A 20,138-nucleotide genomic window follows, 5' to 3' on the forward strand; every position below is an offset into this window, starting at 1 on the left:
ATCTTTTAGGTCTACAATGACCAAGAAGGCATCTTGGAAGACAATGGGCAATAGTTTTGATTACTTCAGCATTTTGAACTTTGGGATGTTCAGTAACTTATTTAGCTTTGATAGGTCCAAGATGGGCCTCCAGGTGCCCTCCTTTCTTGGAACTAGAAAAATTCTTTAATAGAAGCCTTGAATAGAGCCTTCTTGCCTTGTAGTTTGGCATAATGGGTAAGGTGGTTTCCTTACAGACACAAGGTACAGGGTTTGATTCCCACATGGGATAAGTAGCTAAGCTTAAAATTGCTCACAAAGACAGTTAGCCTATTACTAATCTATGAACCAAAGGAGGCACGGGCTAGATGAATCCTTGATGGAGTAGCTTCATGAGGATAGGTGTCAAGAGGATTTCCTGTTGTTTTGGAAAACCCAAGAAGGCTGCTGTTTCTCAGAAATGAAATACTCCTTTTCTATAATACTGAGAGCCTACTCTTCCCTAGTGATGCCTTTCCATTTCATTAGGAGGAGGGGGACTTTTCCATCCAGTGGTATGGAGGGGAGGGTGAGTAAGAGTATTGGAAATTGGGGTTGAACATGCTCACAGTTGGTCTCTATGGTGTTTGGGCTCTTTGCAGCTCTTAGTTATCTGTGATTGTTCTATTTGCCATCCCCTGGATTGTCTGAGTCTTTTGCTATGGGGAAGGCTTTGTCTAGGGTGTAAAGGCCAAGACTTTAAAAGCCAAAAAGATTTGCCTGCCCTGGAAATCCAAATGAAGGGTGAAGCCAAAATGTTAAAAATTACTCCTTTATTCAAAGCGAGTAGATAATAGTAACAGCTGGTGTAGTCCCAAGCCCAAGTTTTGTGCTTGGGACTACACCAGCTGTTACTATTATCTACTCGCTTTGAATAAAGGAGTAATTTTTAACATTTTGGCTTCACCCTTCATTTGGATTTCCAGGGCAGGCAAATCTTTTTGGTTTTGGTCTTTGTCAAGCTTGCTCATCATCAAGACTTTAAAAGGTAATCCCTACTGTACTTTGGCGTCAGAGACAGGTAAAATTCCTTTAGTTTTAATGTTTTTCCCTTTTTATCCAGTTTCTAAAAAAACTTGCTCAAACTGGAGGACCAAAAGGGAATTCTATGTCTAGTGGAGCATCCAGTAGTTCGGCCTTGACCTGATTTGACAGGGGCTGGGTCCTGTGATATGACAGGGGCTGGGTCCTGAGCCATGCATGACTGCAAATGACAGAACCTGCGACAGCTGCTCTGCAAGAAGCATATAGGGCATCATAGCCACACTTTAGGAAGTGTCTGGAGACTTGTAAAACTTCTCTGGCTGTGTCTTAAATTTCCTTACATAAGTTCTATCTGCAATAGAGTCTACCATAGCTAGAATTTCTTCTGGAGAGATTTAAGGTACTTTAGCATATGGAACTGGCAAACCAAAGCTCTCATTGCCAGGGTGGCAGAAGTATAAGCCCCCCCCCCCAATATTTCTGTCTACTTTCCCTGTCATTACACAGAGGATGTCTGGTTGGTGCTTTAGGTACACCTTTTGTGGATTCAGTGGAGACTACAGAAGGGTAAACCTTTAGATTTCTGTAAAGGTGCTTGTGAGATTTGAGCACTCTGTAAAAGCTTGAATACAACAGGCTGCAGACACACAAAAATGGAATTTAATAAACTCTTGTGCCTTAGCATAAGCCTTCAAGGAACAGGATCTCTGGAGAGAATGCCTGAATCAGCAGGTCATACAAGTAAGGAAAAATTTAGATCCCCTGAAGTCTGCAAAAAGCAATCACAACAGTGAGGCAGTTGGTGAATACCCTTGGGACAGTAGAAAGGACAAAGGACAAAGCAGAGAACAGAAAATACCAGCAAGAAACAGAGAAATGCAAAAAACTTCTTGAAAAGGGGATGAATCGGAATATGAAGATAAGCATCCTTGAGATCCAGAGACACTATATAGGCCTGAGGCAGCAAAAAAAGGAAACATAGTCTGAAGGAACAATATCTGAAAGTTGGGCACCTTCAGAAAAGTGTTTAGATGAGAAAGGTCTAGAATTGGTTTCCAAGTACCCTCTTTTCTGGGCACTAGAAACATTCTTGAGTAAAACCCCTTCCCCCTTTGGGGCATAGGACCCTCCTGAATAGTACCCTGGGTCAAAAGATCTCAAAGAACCTCTGGGAAAAAAAGAACTTGTTCCTCAAGAGACTGAGGAATGCCCATAAAAGGGAAAGGTATTTCCACACCAAGAAATAAGCAAACAATAGACAGATTCCACGAATCCTGAGTAATCGAAAGCCAAACAGGAAGAGAAAGAGAAAGGCGAAGAGAAAGAGGAATGTTGCTGGGAAGAGACAGATAGTCATACAGCACCTGGTTTATCAGGAAAGGAAGACTTCTGAGTCCCTGGAGTCTGAGTAGCCTTAGCAGGGGGAGCCCAACTGGCAGTCTTCTTGCCATTAGTAAGATGGCGAGATTGCCTGTGAACAAAGGCTGGCTTATTTGGGTAGCTTCTCTGAAATTTATGTACAGGAGAGACAGACACGTATTTGGGTTCCTGCAAGGCCTTCCCCTTATCCTGAAGGGATTTAGATAAACCAGTAGCTACTTCCCCAAACAAATGTTTATCATCAAGAGGAGCACCCATCAACTTAGCCTTGATATCACCAGGTAAAGATGGAAGCCTAAGCCAAGAATACCTTCTCATCACTGAACCAAAAGGAGCAGCCCTAGAAGAGGCATCTGCTGCATCATAACTGTACTTAATTATTTATTTATTTTGATTATTTTACAGTTTGTCTACCATGATAGTCCATTGGGCCAAGAAGATCCCATTTTCAATGGATTCCTGGGGACAAAAGCTCCAGAAAGACAATTATGCAATGTTACAACTCATATGCATTTAAGTGATACAGTAATACAGGTGAAGAAAATAGTGTTAAAAAATTCTGATTTGCAATATAAATTATAAAAAGCAAAACATAAGAAAACATTACTAGATATTTACAAATACATGTGTATATACAATGGAGATACAACAGTAGAGGAAGGGAGATTAATATAGATATCATATGAGAATTAAGTAGGGTAGGTAGGACAGGTGGAGTTTAGTGTAGAAATAAAAAAAATGGAGATAATTGGAAGAAGTAGCAGTGGTGGTGCTGCGGTAGCGTTGTCACCTCATAACAAGACTTTGTCCCATTCGATTCTCAGCTAGAGCTTCTTCTGTGTGGAGGCATTCGTGAATGGGACGTGCCTTCGTTGAAGGTTGTGCATCAGGACTGGTAACCCCGTACGTAAAAATCCACTACCAATCATTAGCGGACAGGAGTTCCGCTGTGGCGACCCCTAACCGGGAAAAAGCCGAAAGACACAAACAAAAGAGTACAAAGTTAAGAGGTCTAGAGAACGGTGGATTAGGAGGTGTATTAGCCTAGTGTGAGATATGGGAAGAGAGAGGAAGGGAGAGTGTGAAATCATGGTGGAATGATGAACCACTTGAGAGGAAGTCCCTAACAAGAAAAGAGCAGACGTTTTACACTCAGAATCAGGGAGATTAGAAATATGCTGACAAGCCTGAGAAAGGAGAGCCAACACATACTTGGACTTATTGGTCTGATAGTTAATAGCGCTAAAAGCCAGAGTAGCTGAGGTGTAAACCTTCTTACCTAGCCATTCTGTGGTTATACTATCCTTATCAGAAGGCAGTATCAGTCGAGATGGTTTGTCAGAAGCTACAGACACCACAGAAGGGTCCGCAGCAGAAAATTTGTACAAAACATTACAATCCTCAGGCACCCTATAAAAACTATCAGGCTTCTTGGGAGCAGAGGTCAAAGAATCAGCGGCTTTAGAGGCAATGGCAAAAACATCCAATAAAGCAGCCAAAACGGGAAGAATAGCAGAAGATTTCAGAGATTCCATCTACAGCAACTCACAGTACCTCTTTTGGATTTCAGAGACCTGAGCATAATCCCATTTAAAAAATTCCATCATCCTGGAGATTGTGTCCCCAAAGGAAAGTTCTTCAAAGGGAGTATCAGGGCTATTAGATTCGTCTTCCCCTGACCCATAGTCTAAAGGAGAAGGAATTTGGGAAGAATAAGCAAAAGATTCCTCATCAAAATCCAACTCCTCCTTAGAGGAATCCTGTTCCCTGAGCCTTTTAAGGGGAGTAGAGGACCAAGGGAGCGCTGGAACAGAAAACCTCTGAGGAGGTTTTAATGCCATTAAAGCATTAAATAAACCCTGAGTAAAGACCTGCCACTCACTCTGAAGATCCCTAGGATCAGGAGAAACATGTTTAGTTTTTTGTTTCTTCTTTAAAGGAATATCTGCCGTACAAAATTTAGAAGGCTCTGACCCCAGATGGCATTTAATAACAACAGTAGGAACTTAGTTCTTCCCTAACTAAAATCTGCATAAAATCTCCAGACCACTCAGAGATAATCAACCATGGTTCCCACTGAATGTCCGAAATGGATGCCTACAAAGCCTCATCGGACGTGCTGCAAGCCGGATCATCACCAGCCTCCAACCCGGTTGTGGCAGAGGAATTCGACAACAAACTGGGAGTGTCTTCTGGTTCTCACTGTTCTCGGGAGAAACACCCAGCGGAGGTTGGACAGTGGAAGATTCCAGTCTAAACTAACCTTCTTCTCGAACAGTTGACTTTCAGTGCAGGACGTTCCTTCCATTGTATCTTTAGTGAGAAGCTTAAGGCTCTGGTTCTCAAGATAAAAAGAAAGGGATGAAAGCCTACTATGGCGGGTTTTTGGTATGAAATCCTGACAAATCAAACAGGTTGTATAGTCGTGAGAAGCTCCTAGGCAAAAAAGACACTTATGGTGGTGGTCTTTATGGAGAATCTGACTCTCGCACTGACATTTACCCTTCCTAGATGACATTAACCTCCCACAGCAACAAAAAAGCTAAGAAAAAACAACCCCCCTGTGGGGTACTTATCTGCAATGGCTCTGTATCATCAAGAAGATGTAGGCGTCGAAACCAGTGAACAAAATCTGCATTCAAACTGGTGGAAATGACATTGGCATTCAGAACAATGATCTTGAGATGTAGTCAAACTGGTGGTAAAGAAGTTCAAAGGATGGTACATCCAGATGTCATCTTTATGCCCTACTCTTTGCAAAGAGCATGCAAGTAATGTTCAGCGTACCTTAAAGCAACAGTAGGCTTTCGTATACCGGCTGACGTTGGGCTACCCATGGCAGGTAATACCATATGTTAAGAATACTGTGACAACGAATGCAAGGACATCATCAGTTCACATTTACAACATGCCTCTATACTTCAGACAGCTTTGTTCAGGCAGCCCCCTCAAAGGCTGTTTAGCCAAGGCCTAATAGATCTAACATTTCAGTCCTTCAGTACTGTTCAGTTAGATCTCTCAGTGCTCTTTAAGAGGCCTTCACCTCTCTGCATTCATCTCCCATGATTTTCAGTCCTCTCTGGCCTCTACCTATTTGACTCTAATATAACATAGCTGGTTTCACATTGTCAGAAAATATATTACAATAAAGTTAAACAGAAAGTTTACCTCGGGGATCACTTCAGTGGCTCTGCTGGACAGAGGCACAGGGAACTAATCTAAGGGGACGGCGAAAGCCAACACATTCTGGCTAGGCTTATAAATGCCTTCGGGCAGATAGTCTAGTACCCACCTATGAACCTATGAACCTATTAATATTTTAAATAATGGTCTGTTTAGAGTTAATCTTTTTTATACTGGACTGCTTTGCTGGCAGAAATGTAGAGACATTAATTATGCAGTGTTGAGGATGTATGCAGTCTTAGTGTGTGTTTTACCCATTTGGCTGTATTTTTCTTGGCTCTCTCTGACATAACACTGTGTTCAGAAGTCATAAGATTTTTTTTAACTAAGCCTCAGATTGTCATGGCATCATCATATGGATCTGCAAGTGTTAGGCACAGAGACAGGAGAATAATACTTTTATGACTGCAAAGGGAAGTGTGTAGCAGGCCAACTTCAACTTAATGTACCGAGTAAAATAAGACAGATGCCGTTTCAATAACACAAACAGTAACATAATATAAAAACACTAAAACTAGAGTGACATGACTATAACAGAATATAAAACAGGAACAGAAAATAAAAAGCAAATTAAAACATACAGCAAGACAGAAAGTTGAAAATATGTAATTTCTTATGTGTGCAAAGGCAACACAGACAGAAATGTGTGTAACTACTGTATTTCTACTTGGGGTGGGTAAAATCTAACAGAGGATGATAAAATATAAGTGCCTGTTTGACTTCACTTCTGGGTTATTAATATCAATACATTTCAGTAATTAATAACTACTAGTGGAATAACTGTAGACACTTAAGAAGTAAAATTACTTCTTTACTGATGTTGATTGATTGCAATGACCACGTTCAGCTCCATGTTCTCATGCAGTAAATAATACTATTTTTTTAGTATGCAGAGTTATGGGTTTGCTTAAGATCTTACATAGAACAAAACACATTTTTATACGGAGGCATTAACATAAATTGTTATATGTGCATGAGGCTCATATGCACTGAATGAATCTAGTTATGGTGACTTTGAGAAAACTCATCTTGGATAAGATGTTCACAGATTCTTATTATTTACTGTTATCTGAAGTGTTTGTATTTTTTTCTGCCAGATCATATAAATTGTTTGTGTTATGCAAAGTATGATGTAATCCAAGCCGATGTTCACATGCTCATAAATAATTCAGAATAACTATTTGATAATGTACTACAGCTTGAACTTTAATAAATGTTGTCGCTGAGCTTGAAGAAAAAAATCTGCAGTTCTGTACACTGTACAGAGCTTTTTCCTGAAAAGAAGGATAGGAAATTGTCTTTTTACTTTGACTGGCATCTGGCACCCTGAAAGGGGAAGATTCTTCACTTCTGAGATCTCTGCTTTCTGAAAGGGGAAGATTCTTCACTCCTGTGATCTCTAAAAACCCACAAAAAATTCAGAAACCTGTCATCCAAGCCCAAAACTAGAGGTAATGACATGCCCTATGCCTGACCATAAATGATTAACTTTTAAAGAAATAAAAGCAACCCTGAAATCACTCAAGTCAAAGGTTCATCCCTTATTTTAAAACATTTAAGAAATGGAACATCTATTTTCTATTTATTTTTGCTTGTTAACCAGCTCATTTTGATGAGGCCCATTAGAAATGCATCAAACATGCAAAGGTCACAGTACGAAGCACAACATAAGACTGTACATAATTTATGTACTAAACATTCAAATGTTAAAAATAGTAGCAAGGAATCTAAATGCAAAGCAAATAGTGGATACATATCTTACACAAAGCTGAATTCAATGTATTTTAGGAATATGAATCAAAGGATACGTGCCATTTATGGGGTGCTCTATAATACAGTCATAAACTGTACTCTTCTCTGAGTGTCAATGTCCTGTTCACAACAAATTTATGTAGACTTAATTGGCATTACATAGCCAAAATAGTGAAAAATCACAAATAAAGTGCATTAAGTTTTGACTGCTGCGTATCTTCCTCCAAGTTTGGATATTATCACATAAACTGCTAATAGACTCTGTTTAGGATTTTTAGTTATGTTTTGAGTACTGCTCATTAGAATATACAAAAGTAGAAAGGAGGCAGCTGTAGGCATGCATGGCTGTGCACTTGGAGACAGACGTGTGATCTGCATCAGCTCCCACTGCAGTAATGATACAGTGTAAACTTCACTATGCAATTTAAGTTTATCTGTCCATTCCCTCCAGGATGAGAAGAAGAGAGGAGATGGAACCTCATAATACAGTTAAATATTCCACTTAACTAGGAGTGGTTTTTAGAGAACAACATGTCACAGCCTAAGGCCTGAAAGCATACAATTATAAGAAGCTGTACACCAATAGAAACTTTGTCAGGGCTCATGAAAACAACTGCAATAGATGTGCAAGATATAAAATCCATGACAGTTACACTCAATATGTGAAGGCAGTACACCCCACATCATGAAACCAGTCGGGAGTAAAGAAATGTGAATGTTCAGTAATTAATCGTTGATTAAGTCATAGAAGACACACAAAAAAGGAAAAGGCATTTGGGCTGACCTTATGAATACTAAAGCGAACAAAAGTGGAGTATCAGAACAAATCTATTCAATGCTCGACCTCCTGCAACAACAGACTTAGCCCACTGGCGGAGACAGAAGCCCAGTCAAGACAAATAAGATGATTTTCTTGAAACCAGAAATTTCTCCAGAACAAGTGGCTGCAACAGAGAAGTCCTGGGTGAACTTAAAGAAGCACCTGGGTGAAGCTGCAGATGATAAGTTGATCACCAATGAATGAAGAGGCTTAAGACAATGGCTAGCATCTGCCAGGTCAAAACATAAAGTGAAGGACACATGGACAGGAAGTTATACCTGATTTATATCTAAAGTGATGTGGTTATGTGAGGAAGTACACATAGGAAACATAAGATTTTCTCTCTGTGTACCTGACTATGACACAGTATTGTAAACTGCTATTGTTCTTAAATGTTTTTAGGAACAGAAGTATTACTCAGTTGTTCACTGCTTTCATCTGCAGCACTGCTAGCCATCCTGTGGTGTGAATACTGCTATTGTTAAGGTGACACCTCAACCCCATGTGTAAAAATGGGAAAAAGGAGTTGTGGATGGATGGATAGATTACCATTTAGTGGTTTACTTACTTACTTAAAAGCAGGACATCAGAGAATTGACCGTAAGTAGCCAGGATGAGAATAGGCACCCATCAAATAATTAACAAGATAGCTAATAACACACAAACATGCCACCCTAAAAAGAGTATTGACAGGAGCCATGGAGATTGCACAAAATATGTTAAAGTGGAAAAATGGAATATTAAAGGTGTCCACTCCTTACTGCACAAAAGGGATAATACAGCAATTAATAAGTAATAACAGACTTGTTGCTTCTTGCAAGAAACAAAGTGCCCGGGGAAGGTTTATGTATATGCACTACATCAGCGAAAGGAGAAGTGGCCATTCTCATGCTTAAGATATTAAGCTGAACAGTGCAGTGAGGATTCCATGATAAACACTGCAGACGGATAGTGTAGATAGATAACTCTGAGCAGGGCTCCTTACTACTGGTTAACTTCTATGGATCTAATTCAGACGAAACACAACCATTACATAACTAAGTTGCACTGCACATTACATAGTGATATTAAAAATATTATTATGGGCAGTGATTTCAAAGCTGAAATAGATCTATGTGTTGATAGGATTTCTAAGGGTCATACTTGCCTTCCATAGGTTGCAAGACATTTAAAAATATTTATTATACAATGACCCCCCCCATTAATATTCCAAAATGTGCACGCTGACCAGTCAGCGTGCACGTTGTAAATCAGACTTATACTAATGGAAAAAGGCCCGGTCATCTGGACTTTTTCCATTAGTATAAGTCTATTTTTTTTTTTTTTACAGCAATGGAACACAAGATCTCCATTGCTTTTTAGAAACTGTCTCGCTATGTTAAACTCCTTTAACATAGTGAGACACTTTGTAAAAAGCAACGGAGATTCTCCGTTGCTTTTTTTAAAGCTGTCTCGCTATGTTAAACTCCTTTAACATAGCGAGACACTTTGTAAAAAGCAACGGTTATCTTGCTTTCTCTGTTGTTTCCGCCCACAGCTCTGATGTGCTGTGTAAGCATACGCATGCGTAGTACATCAGAACTGCCGCAAAATACCAGACAGCTGCAGAAGGGCAGCACGGAGGCATTATACAATGCCATTATTTAAGAAAAGTAAGTAGTTTTTTTCTTAAATAATGTCATTGTATAACAGCAATAACCCACTTCTGGGTGTGGGTAATGCTGGCTTTACCCATGGTTGTCTTTGTTTGGCCACTCGGGCTTCTCCCTCGTGACCAAATCAGACCAACCCTGGGTAAATCCAGCATTACCCACACCCAGGCACGGGTAATTGCTTAATGGTAGAATTTGATATAGTAGATGTATGGCAGATGGTGCATCTGACACAAAATGACTTCACCTTTGCCTGTAACTTGGGAGGGGTAACAAGCCAACTGGATATGTGGTTTGCCAGTCACACTGTTTTACACAAATGCAATGACAAGTGAATTGTCCCCAAATGGTTTATCAGACCATGCAATGGTATATTTTATAGTGACCCCCCCCCCCACACACACACGCACACACAAATTACAAAAGATCTAAGATATAGCATTTGGCTCTTTTAATGACTGCCAATAATTCTTATTCTCTTACTCTGGTTCAAACAGCATTGGGAAAATGGTCTGATCAGGCAGAAAGGAGGATGTTGTGGGACAAGTTTTCTGTGTAGAATTAAGTTTGGGAGGGAGATAACAACAGAAAGGGATAAAAAGAAAAAGAAAGTTGAACAGCAAATAATAAACACAGAACAGTGATTTAAGAGTTATAACAATACCAAGGACTCAGTAGCACAGAAAATTAAAACACTGAAAGCCTAATACAGACTGATAGTTATGGTGGAAGTATCTAGTAGGTGGTAAAGACACTACTTATTCCGTTGGGCAAAAGGGATAAAATCACGGAAACTGCTAGTTCAACAGTATAAGGAACAGCATCAGGTCAGTAGCAGAACATTGCAATATTGACAATGAAAAATGAAAATGGGCAAATATATGCAGATTTACTAAGTACTATCTTAAGGGATGAGTACTATAAGTGCACTCGAAACAACCAAGGGAACAATCAGCTGAACCACGCTATTAGAGATACTGAAGATCCCAGACCTAGGATCTATGGATAGAGACTTAATAAGTCAACCATTGTTAGTATTAGAGGTCAGCACAGATATCGATTCATTACCCTCAGGAGAAGCCACAAGATGAGATGACTTCCCTGTGGACTTGTACAAAAGTTGTAAAAAAGAATTACTTAGTCCATTTAATAGCATATTAGTGGAGGCCACAGACATAAAGTTGTTTTCAATGGATTTCTACATGAGCAAAATACTTATGCCACCATAGTCTAAGAAGGACCACACAGACCCAACCAATTATAGACCCATGCCCTTATTGCAGACAAAACATAGGATATATGCAAAAATCTCCACAAACAGGTTAGACAGATATATATTAAGAATCAAAGGAAAAAAAATCATTAAACAGACAGAGCAATTCTAGCCCAAAGAGTGTCTTCCCTTGGCTCCTGAAACTTCTGAAAGACCTGACCTCTCGCCCATTTTACTTTAATCTCTCTCTTGCTCTCTCCCTTTCTGTCTTTGCTATAATTCCTTTATAAATAATCATTTAAGTTGTTTGTATTTTCAGCTTTTCCCGGTTAGGGGTCACCACAACAGAACTCCGGTCTGCTAATGATTGGCAGTAGATTTTTATGGTGCCGAGTTGCCAGCCCGATGCCCAACCTTCAACAAAGGCATGCCCATTCACGTATGTCTTTCGGAGGCCACTCGACTGCTGGGAGAACATGCAGACTCCACACAGAAGGCACTCCAGCCAAGACTCGAACAGGAGAATCTCTTGCTGTGAGGCAACAACACTACCTCTGTACCACAGTGGCTTATAAATAATCATTTAAGTACATTTCAAAATATAACATTCTTACTAGTTTTCAACATGGCATCACCCTAGACAGAGATGCTAACCTTTGTTTTTGCTTTCTCTGACTCTGTCTCTACCCTCTGTATTGGGTGATCATCAGCTTACAGAGGACATCATTTATTGAACTTACTGAGGTGTTTGGTGTTAGTAATCACACTCCCCTAATTAACTCTCTAACCTCCATCCCAACTGCTATATCCTGCTTCAACAACTGTTTGTAACAGAGATTTCAGACAAACGTGGTTCAAATCTCTCCTCTAAATTGCCCATTTTTCTTTGGTGCTGCTCAAGGCTTGCTTTGGGCCGCTCCTTTTTAGCATCTTCATTAATTCATTACTTTCATATCTGCACTTTTTAGAATTGTTCTCTCTCCTGATGCCCTTGTGATCATGAGGTTTTCTGATTCTGTTTCCATCATAACAGATCTTCAAGACCAAACAAAACTCCTTTCCTTGTTTAATAATTGACACATGATCCTTAAATGGAAAGAAATAAGGGCTACAGTGCTTAGCACTAACAGTAGGCTGAATTTCACTTCCATTCAGATACCAAATGTGTGTCTTCCTTCAAATATTTCAATCTCTGTGCGGATGTCACACTTTCAGTGTCAAACTGCATAAGCACCCAAAAAGACAAAAATCAACTGGGGCTTATCTGGCTGCTGCAAACCTTTGAGATCCTTCACCTTGATCCCGGTGAAGTCCTAGGGAAAAGTATACTACAATGTCAACTAAAATAGGATCTTTATTTCCTTCATCTATGCCTCATCTTAAAATTGAAGTGATTTAAAATTACTTTTTAACTGTATTGGTCAACTTGTTATGCTTTTTCATGTATTTGAATCACTGCACACCTCTCTCATGAGCTAAGGGACTGCCCATCAAAGAATATACAACCTTCCTCCTTTTCATTTATATGTGCAAAATTCACACATATAGCATTTTTTCCCCAATTACCATTAACGCTACGTCACAAGACTACCTTCTGCTACATTCAATTACAACATAGTGATCTTTCTCTACTCGTAAGACCCACTTTGTTATCTTTTGAGCATGCTTTCTCAATACTTGGTTCTAAGATTTGAGATACTTTGCACTCAGACAAAGCTCTGCACTCAAGCACTATTAACATTTCTGTTTCAGAATCAACAAAATGCATTAAAAGAAAAAGGCTCCAGTTTCACTTTTGTTTTTTCACAACTTAAACACCCCCACACATCTCTAATCTTACACGTTCTTCTTCTTCTTCCCTCTTTTTACTTTTTCCTCCTTCCTTTATGCCCCTTTCAGCATTAACTCCTAAAGTTTTCTTAAATTACTTGTACATTTTTCAGATTATGTTACTATTGAATTCTGACACTTATACAGCAGGACTGCATCTTGTTGTACACTGTACCTGTTTTGTTGCACTGAATTGTTGTACATTGTACCTGTTTGTTGCACTGAATTGTTGCACACTGTACCTGTTTTGTTGCACTGAATTGTTGTACACTGTACCTGTTTTGTTGCACTGAATTGTTGAACACTGTACCTGTTTTGTTGCACTGAATTGTTGTACACTGTACCTGTTTTGTTGCACTGAATTGTTGTTCACTGTACCTGTTTTGTTGCACTGAATTGTTGTACACTGTACCTGTTTTGTTGCACTGAATTGTTGTATACTGTACCTGTTTTGTTGCACTGAATTGTCGTACACTGTACCTGTTTTATTGCACTGAATTGTTGTACAATGTACCTGTTTTGTTGCACTGAATTGTACATTGTACCTGTTTTGTTGCACTGAATTGTTGTACACTGTACCTGTTTTGTTGCACTGAATTGTTGTTCACTGTACCTGTTTTGTTGCACTGAATTGTTGTACACTGTACCTGTTTTGTTGCACTGAATTGTTGTACACTGTACCTGTTTTGTTGCACTGAATTGTTGTATACTGTACCTGTTTTGTTGCACTGAATTGTCGTACACTGTACCTGTTTTATTGCACTGAATTGTTGTACAATGTACCTGTTTTGTTGCACTGAATTGTACATTGTACCTGTTTTGTTGCACTGAATTGTTGTACACTGTACCTGTTTTGTTGCACTGAATTGTTGTTCACTGTACCTGCTTTGTTGCACTGAATTGTTGTACACTGTACCTGTTTTGTTGCACTGAATTGTTGTTCACTGTACCTGTTTTGTTGCACTGAATTGTTGTACACTGTACCTGTTTTGTTGCACTGAATTATTGTAAACTGTACCTGTTTTGTTGCACTGAATTGTTGTTCACTGTACCTGTTTTGTTGCACTGAATTGTTGTACACTGTACCTGTTTTGTTGCACTGAATTGTTGTACACTGTACCTGTTTTGTTGCACTGAATTGTTGTTCACTGTACCTGTTTTGTTGCACTGAATTGTTGTACACTGTACCTGTTTTGTTGCACTGAATTGTTGTACACTGTATCTGTTTTGTTGCACTGAATTGTTGTTCACTGTACCTGTTTTGTTGCACTGAATTGTTGTACACTGTACCTGTTTTGTTGCACTGAATTGTTGTTCACTGTACCTGTTTTGTTGCACTGAATTGTTGTACACTGTACATGTTTTGTTGCACTGAATTGTTGTTCACTGTACCTGTTTTGTTGCACTGAATTGTTGTACACTGTACCTGTTTTGTTGCACTGAATTGTTGTTCACTGTACCTGTTTTGTTGCACTGAATTGTTGTACACTGTACCTGTTTTGTTGCACTGAATTGTTGTACACTGTACCTGTTTTGTTGCACTGAATTGTACACTGTACCTGTTTTGTTGCACTGAATTGTTGTACACTGTACCTGTTTTGTTGCACTGAATTTGAACTTTGCCTGACTAAACTACTGCTATCTAGCTGTTCTCATTTTCTTCTACTGCTTGTCTTTGTGTATTAACTTTCCTGTTGTTTTTTTCATCCATGTTATCCTGGAAAGTGGTAAAATGGGTAATTCAGGATCAGTCCACTACCCTTGTTACCAACCAACCAAACAATAAATAAAGGAAGTGCATGGCAAAGAAAAACAAATTCAAGGAGCCCTGAAACCAATGAGACCAAAGAGTTCTATCCTATGACTTTAAAGTTTTGAAGCACATAAGCATTCTTCACTTACACACATGTTCATAGGTTCATAGGTTCATAGGTTCATACTAGGCTATCTGCCCGAGGGCATTTATAAGCCTAGCCCATTGTTTTGTGGCTTACGCCACCCCTTTTGTATGGGGAACTATACCCATTATTTTGCTGTGCCTCTGTCGAGCAGTGACACTGAGGTAATTCCTGGGGTATATCTGCGATCTCCCATCCATTGGTCAAGATTTCTCTTGAACAAGGCCAGCGAGGTGCTCTGCCTCACATGTACCGGGATTTTGTTCCACAGCATAGGGAGTCTTTGGGTGATGAATCTATCCCTCCAGCACGTCCTATTAATAGCCGTGTCGAGGTTTAAGTCTCCGCCCTTGTGGCTCTGATGGATCTAGATTTTTGAGGTGAAGCATATTCATCAAATCTGGGTTTGACATGGCCTTGTATGTTAGGCAAAGGTCACCTCTGAGCAAGCGGTGGCGACTGAATAGAGCTGGAGTTCTTTCAGTCGGGCAGCATAGGACAGATTTTGAGACCCTTTATCCTTTTGGTGAGGAACTTTTGTGGCCTCTCCAGCTGCTGCAAGTGTCGGGTCAGATACATTCCGAATGGGGCATTGTACTCAATCATTGGTCTGATGAGTGATGAGTAAAGGGAGACTATGACCTCCCTTGATCTAGATGAGAATCCCTTCATGATAAGGTGGGCAATGTAGAAGGACTTCCTAACTACTTTAGCTACATGGGTGTCGAATGACAGACTACTATCAACCTGGGTCCCCAGGTCCCTGATAACTTCTTCTGTGCTCAGTGGATTGCCACCTATTTGGTAGCTAGGGGTAACCTTGTTTTTCCCGAAGGGTATGACTATGCATTTTTGGCATTTAACTTTAGGCCGTGGCTCTGGCACCAGTTATCCGTTTCTGTGAGACCCTTCTGAAGGATATCTGTGTCAGATGTGTTTTCTACTATGGCCCAGTTTGCAGTCATCTGCAAACTTTGTCAGCCATAACCCTCCTGTGTTTACTTGTACTTGGAAAAGTAGATGCCAAACAAGAGTGGGCCCAGGACTGAGCCCTGTGGGACACCACTTGTGACAGGCTTTGAGTCTGACATGGCGCCAGCAACTCTGATCCTGTGGGTTCTGTCACTCAGCCAGTTTGCAACCCATCTTGTGATGTATGGGTTAACATTTAAGCTGATGAGTTTTTCAATGATACCCGAGTGGGGTATTGTATCGAAGGCCTTAGCCAGATCGAGGTAGGCTGTATGGACTGCCTTTCCCTCATCAATGGCTTTGGTGACTGTTTGAAAAAGTCAACCAAGTTTAAAAGGCATGATCTGCCTTTGACAAAGCCAAACTGGGTTGGATCCAAAGTCTGCAAATTCCCTATGTCTTTATTTATGAGGTCCATTATGATCCTCTCCATGGCTTTGCAGATAAGGCTTGTCAAGCTAATGGGCGGTAATTTCCAGGGTCTGTGGAGGCACCGCCTTTGTGAAGTGGGACCACAGTTGCAGTGCGCCACTCCTGGAGTGCGTATCCAGAGGTAAGACTTTGATTAAACAGCTGTCCTAGCTGTGGGTTTAATTCCTCATTGAGTTAAGTGGAGCACACAGCCGGGGACACCATCGGGTCCCATGGATGCTGTGTTTTTGCTTTGGAGAGAGCAGTTCTCACTTGGGCGCTGGAGATGTTTGGGGGCTGCACTCATTTGGTATAGATATCTCTCCTTTTGGGGAGGGAGAAGTTTGCACTGAACCTGTCAGCCAGTATGTTGGCAATGTCTGTAGGATCAGTAATCTTCACATCATTTTGAACTAGTTCTGAGCATATCTGGGAGTTTCCTCCTAGGTTTCTAACATAGCTAAAGAAGGCCTTATGATTGTCTTTTGAGTCTTTAGCTATTTTTCTCTCGAAATTTGCTTTGGATGATTTTATGAGAGCTCTTAGTTTTTTACTTATACTGATCAAGGGTGTCTTACCTTTTAAGGATTTTGCTCTATCTTGTAGTAGCTTCCTCCTTTTGTTGTAGAGTTTGTTTATGGCTGAGGTCCACCAGACTGGACGCTTGCCTTTGGTACAAAGAGTCTTTGTTTTGCTTGGGATTGCCTTATCCATGCAGTCCTGCAGGTGCTGGTAGAAGGCGTTTGTAAGTGATTCAGCGGCTTGAGTATTGTTTTCCGCCGGCTCGGGGGCCTGAAAGGAGACCACACTAGTCTTTAGAAGTGTGAAGTCGGCTTTTGAGAAGTTCTTTACTGTGGTCTTTTTTATTTCAGGTGGGGGTGGGATGAGGACCTCCAGCGAGATTAGTTTGTGATCTGATCTCACCAGTGAGGGGTATACTTCCGGTGTTGAACATTGTGCTCCCATGTTCGTGATGATGAGATCAAGTATGTTATCTCCTCTCGTGGGGATGGTGACTAGTTGTTCCATGGCATTTGAGTTTATGAATTCCAGGAACTTTTGGGCTAGGGTGTTTGGGCTTGAGTAGTGTTCCCAGTCTATATTAGGGTAATTGAAGTCACCTAGTATGATGGTGTTTGGTGATACATTTATCCCCTCTAGTGTTTTCAGGAAGGCCATGTGAGTTTCCTGAGTTTGTGAGGGTGGCCTGTAACATGCTACAATTTGCAGAGCAGTCTTGCCTATGGTTAATTGCACCTGGATGGTCTCCGATGCATCGTGCATTGCCACCAGTCTTGAGGTGTGGGTGTCCTTGATGAATATGGATACCCCCCTCCTTTCTTGGTATTGTCCGGATTTTGGGGCCGGAGCGCATGATATGAGGTAAAACCTGATAGCTGGGGTGCTCTCAGGAGCCTTGAACCAGGTTTCTGTCACAGCACAGACATCGATGTTCTCCATACTGAGAAGGGCCTCGAGTGCGTGCATTTTGAGATTTAGACTTCTGGCATTGAGCAGCATTACCCTTAGTTTTTTTCCTTTTTTGTGTTCTAGGGTGGTAGGTTTAGAATTTGAGCCTTGCCTAAAAAGGCACTATGGGGTGGCAAGAGCCTTTGCCAATATCCGGAATCCCAGGGTGACAGGTGCAAGCCGTCCCTTGCGAAGCAGCGTGGCTTGTCCAGCATGTCATCCCAGGCAGACAGATACTGGATCCCCTTTGAATGACACCAGTGTTTAAGCCAATTGTTAAAGCTGATCATCTTATCTCTGTATTGTGGCATCATTCTTGGTGAAGGTAGGATACTGCTCAAGGTCAGGGTCATACCTGCCTGGGCTACATAATCAGAGAGCTCCTCAATGTCTCTTTTCATGTAGTCCAAGGAGTGCGTCTCAGGTCGTTTACACCAGCGTGGACAATGACTGAGTCATATTTGTACCTGCTGTTGAGAGACCTGAGTGCTTGCGTTATGTGGCGGATTCTAGCGCCCGACAGGCAGCTTACTGTGACCTTCTCCTTACTCAGTCTGGTGGCGGGACATCAGTGTGTCTGACTATGGAGTCACCAATGACTAGTGTGTCTGGCATTGTGTTTGGCCTTAAGGGCTGTGACTGTTTGACACTCTGACTGTGAGGTCTATGTGTTGCGGGTGTTGTGTTCTGAGGTGGTGGTTGTTTGGGTGTCTGCTTTGGTGGCCTCTGCTGTTTTGGTAGATTTTTGATCAGAGCCTCCAGTATGTCTTTGTGTGTTTATGTGTATGATTTGAGGTTGTAATGGTACTATGTGAGACTGGGTCTATAGTGTGTGTGGTAACCTTCTCCTCCTGACTGGTCTTGCCAGTCCTATGTTGAGAGAGCTCAGCCTCCAGTTTGGCCGTATAGTTGCATCTCTCGCATGTATTTGTGTTTTGTGGGAGGAGGAAAGGGTTGTCTGTGTACATGAGGCAATTGAAACATTGCCTCAATATTCCCAGGTTCACCAGCTGAGCAGGAGAGGACACTAGCAACTGATCCCTCGACATGCTAGAAGGGTAGACGAAAAACTTTAAAAAGATTCCAGGGGCGTGGGTGACCGAGAAATGGGGGTTGCCTTTTGGGGTACTATCTATGACAAGAGTGCCGTATCAAGGTAATAAGTACTGTAGGAGCAAGTGCTAGGTTTAATAGATAGAGAATAGTCTACTTGGAGTCAAGTAGAGTTGATCTTTTAGTTATAGGATACGCTGATTTGATCAGTAGTATAGTTCGAGGAAGGTAGTTTTAAGGGAAAATTTGAAGAGTGGACTTTAGGTAGCCCGAATAGTTTAAACCTGCTTAACCGGCACTGCCCTAGTGTGCAACAGTGGCAGCTCAGCTAAATCGCTCTAAATCGTGCTAGCAGCGTTTAGCGTTTTATACCAGGGGGCTGGAAAAAGCTAGAAACTGGCCCAAAGCGACCAATAAACTACTAGTTACTGGCTGAAACCTCACAAAACTGGACAAAAGGCAGCTCAATGCTTCCCACTCCCACTGGTAAGCAAGGTAGCTTCCCTTCCCCCAAATAAGGCAAGGAAACAGTACACAGGAACTACAACCAAAGCCCAGGAATCAGCAACTCTGAAACTGGACTAAACTAGTAAAGCAGGAAAGCAAGGTAGCTTCCCTTCCCCCAAATAAGGCAAGGAAACAGTACACAGGAACTACAACCAAAGCCCAGGAATCAGCAACTCTGAAACTGGACTAAACTAGTAAAGCAGGAAAAACAAGAGATATTTAATACATGCTCCTGGTGAGATACAAGTCCCAGCTCACAGAATTCTTAGAAGCAGCTGGCCAAATAACCACATGACAATCTATTACACTACAGCTTTGATGCTGACAATATAGTGTATTCCTGACACAACTGCTCCATTGAAAGTTCTCAACATGTAGTGACTAGGATGCTTAATCACACACTGTTTCTACAAACAGTTCCTCAAGTAGAACATGCAAGCTAAGTTTTTAGTTGATGTAAATAACCACAAGCACCACAAAATACATTTTGAGCATAAAGCCAGACTCATACAAACTTGCCACCTTTAATACACCATAGGTAGTTCTTTAAAAGATGTCTAACAAAATGTTATATTCTTTCAAACTTGTCACCATTAACAAACCAAAGATAAATTCTCTGAAACACGTTTAAAACAGTAGCTGCACTAAGACAAAACTGCTCAAAATCTACAAGAATACTTTTTTACAGTATTGCCCTGCAATTAAAAATAAATAAAATTTGCAAGGATAACCATTTGAAGATAAAAGTTGCTTAAATACTACTCTTCAATTCATTTGCTTATGTATTCAGATATTTTTAGAAGGTACAGATGTGCAGGGTGTGCAGAGGACGCCCTGTGCTGCTTAGGATTTGAGAAAACTCCTGCTCACTCTGAATAACTGTCAACATACATTGTTTGCAAACATAAGAAATGTTTTTGTACATGACCTTAGTGTATACTAATAATAACTACACACTGAGCACAAGGGATATGGGATTTACTCAGCTATAGGAA

The 20,138-nt window shown here is 40.8% G+C and overlaps 1 protein-coding gene across 1 annotated transcript in view; it reads right to left on the reverse strand.

Moving 5' to 3' along the window:
* The window catches only part of PDLIM4 (PDZ and LIM domain 4), a 1,207,050-nt gene that overhangs the window by 421,543 nt on the left and 765,369 nt on the right, over window positions 1–20,138 (reverse strand). The window lies entirely within an intron of this gene.

This window comes from Protopterus annectens, chromosome 4.part0 (genome assembly GCF_019279795.1).
Source record: "Protopterus annectens isolate FY-2018-M chromosome 4.part0, PAN1.0, whole genome shotgun sequence".
NCBI lineage: Eukaryota > Metazoa > Chordata > Ceratodontiformes > Protopteridae > Protopterus > Protopterus annectens.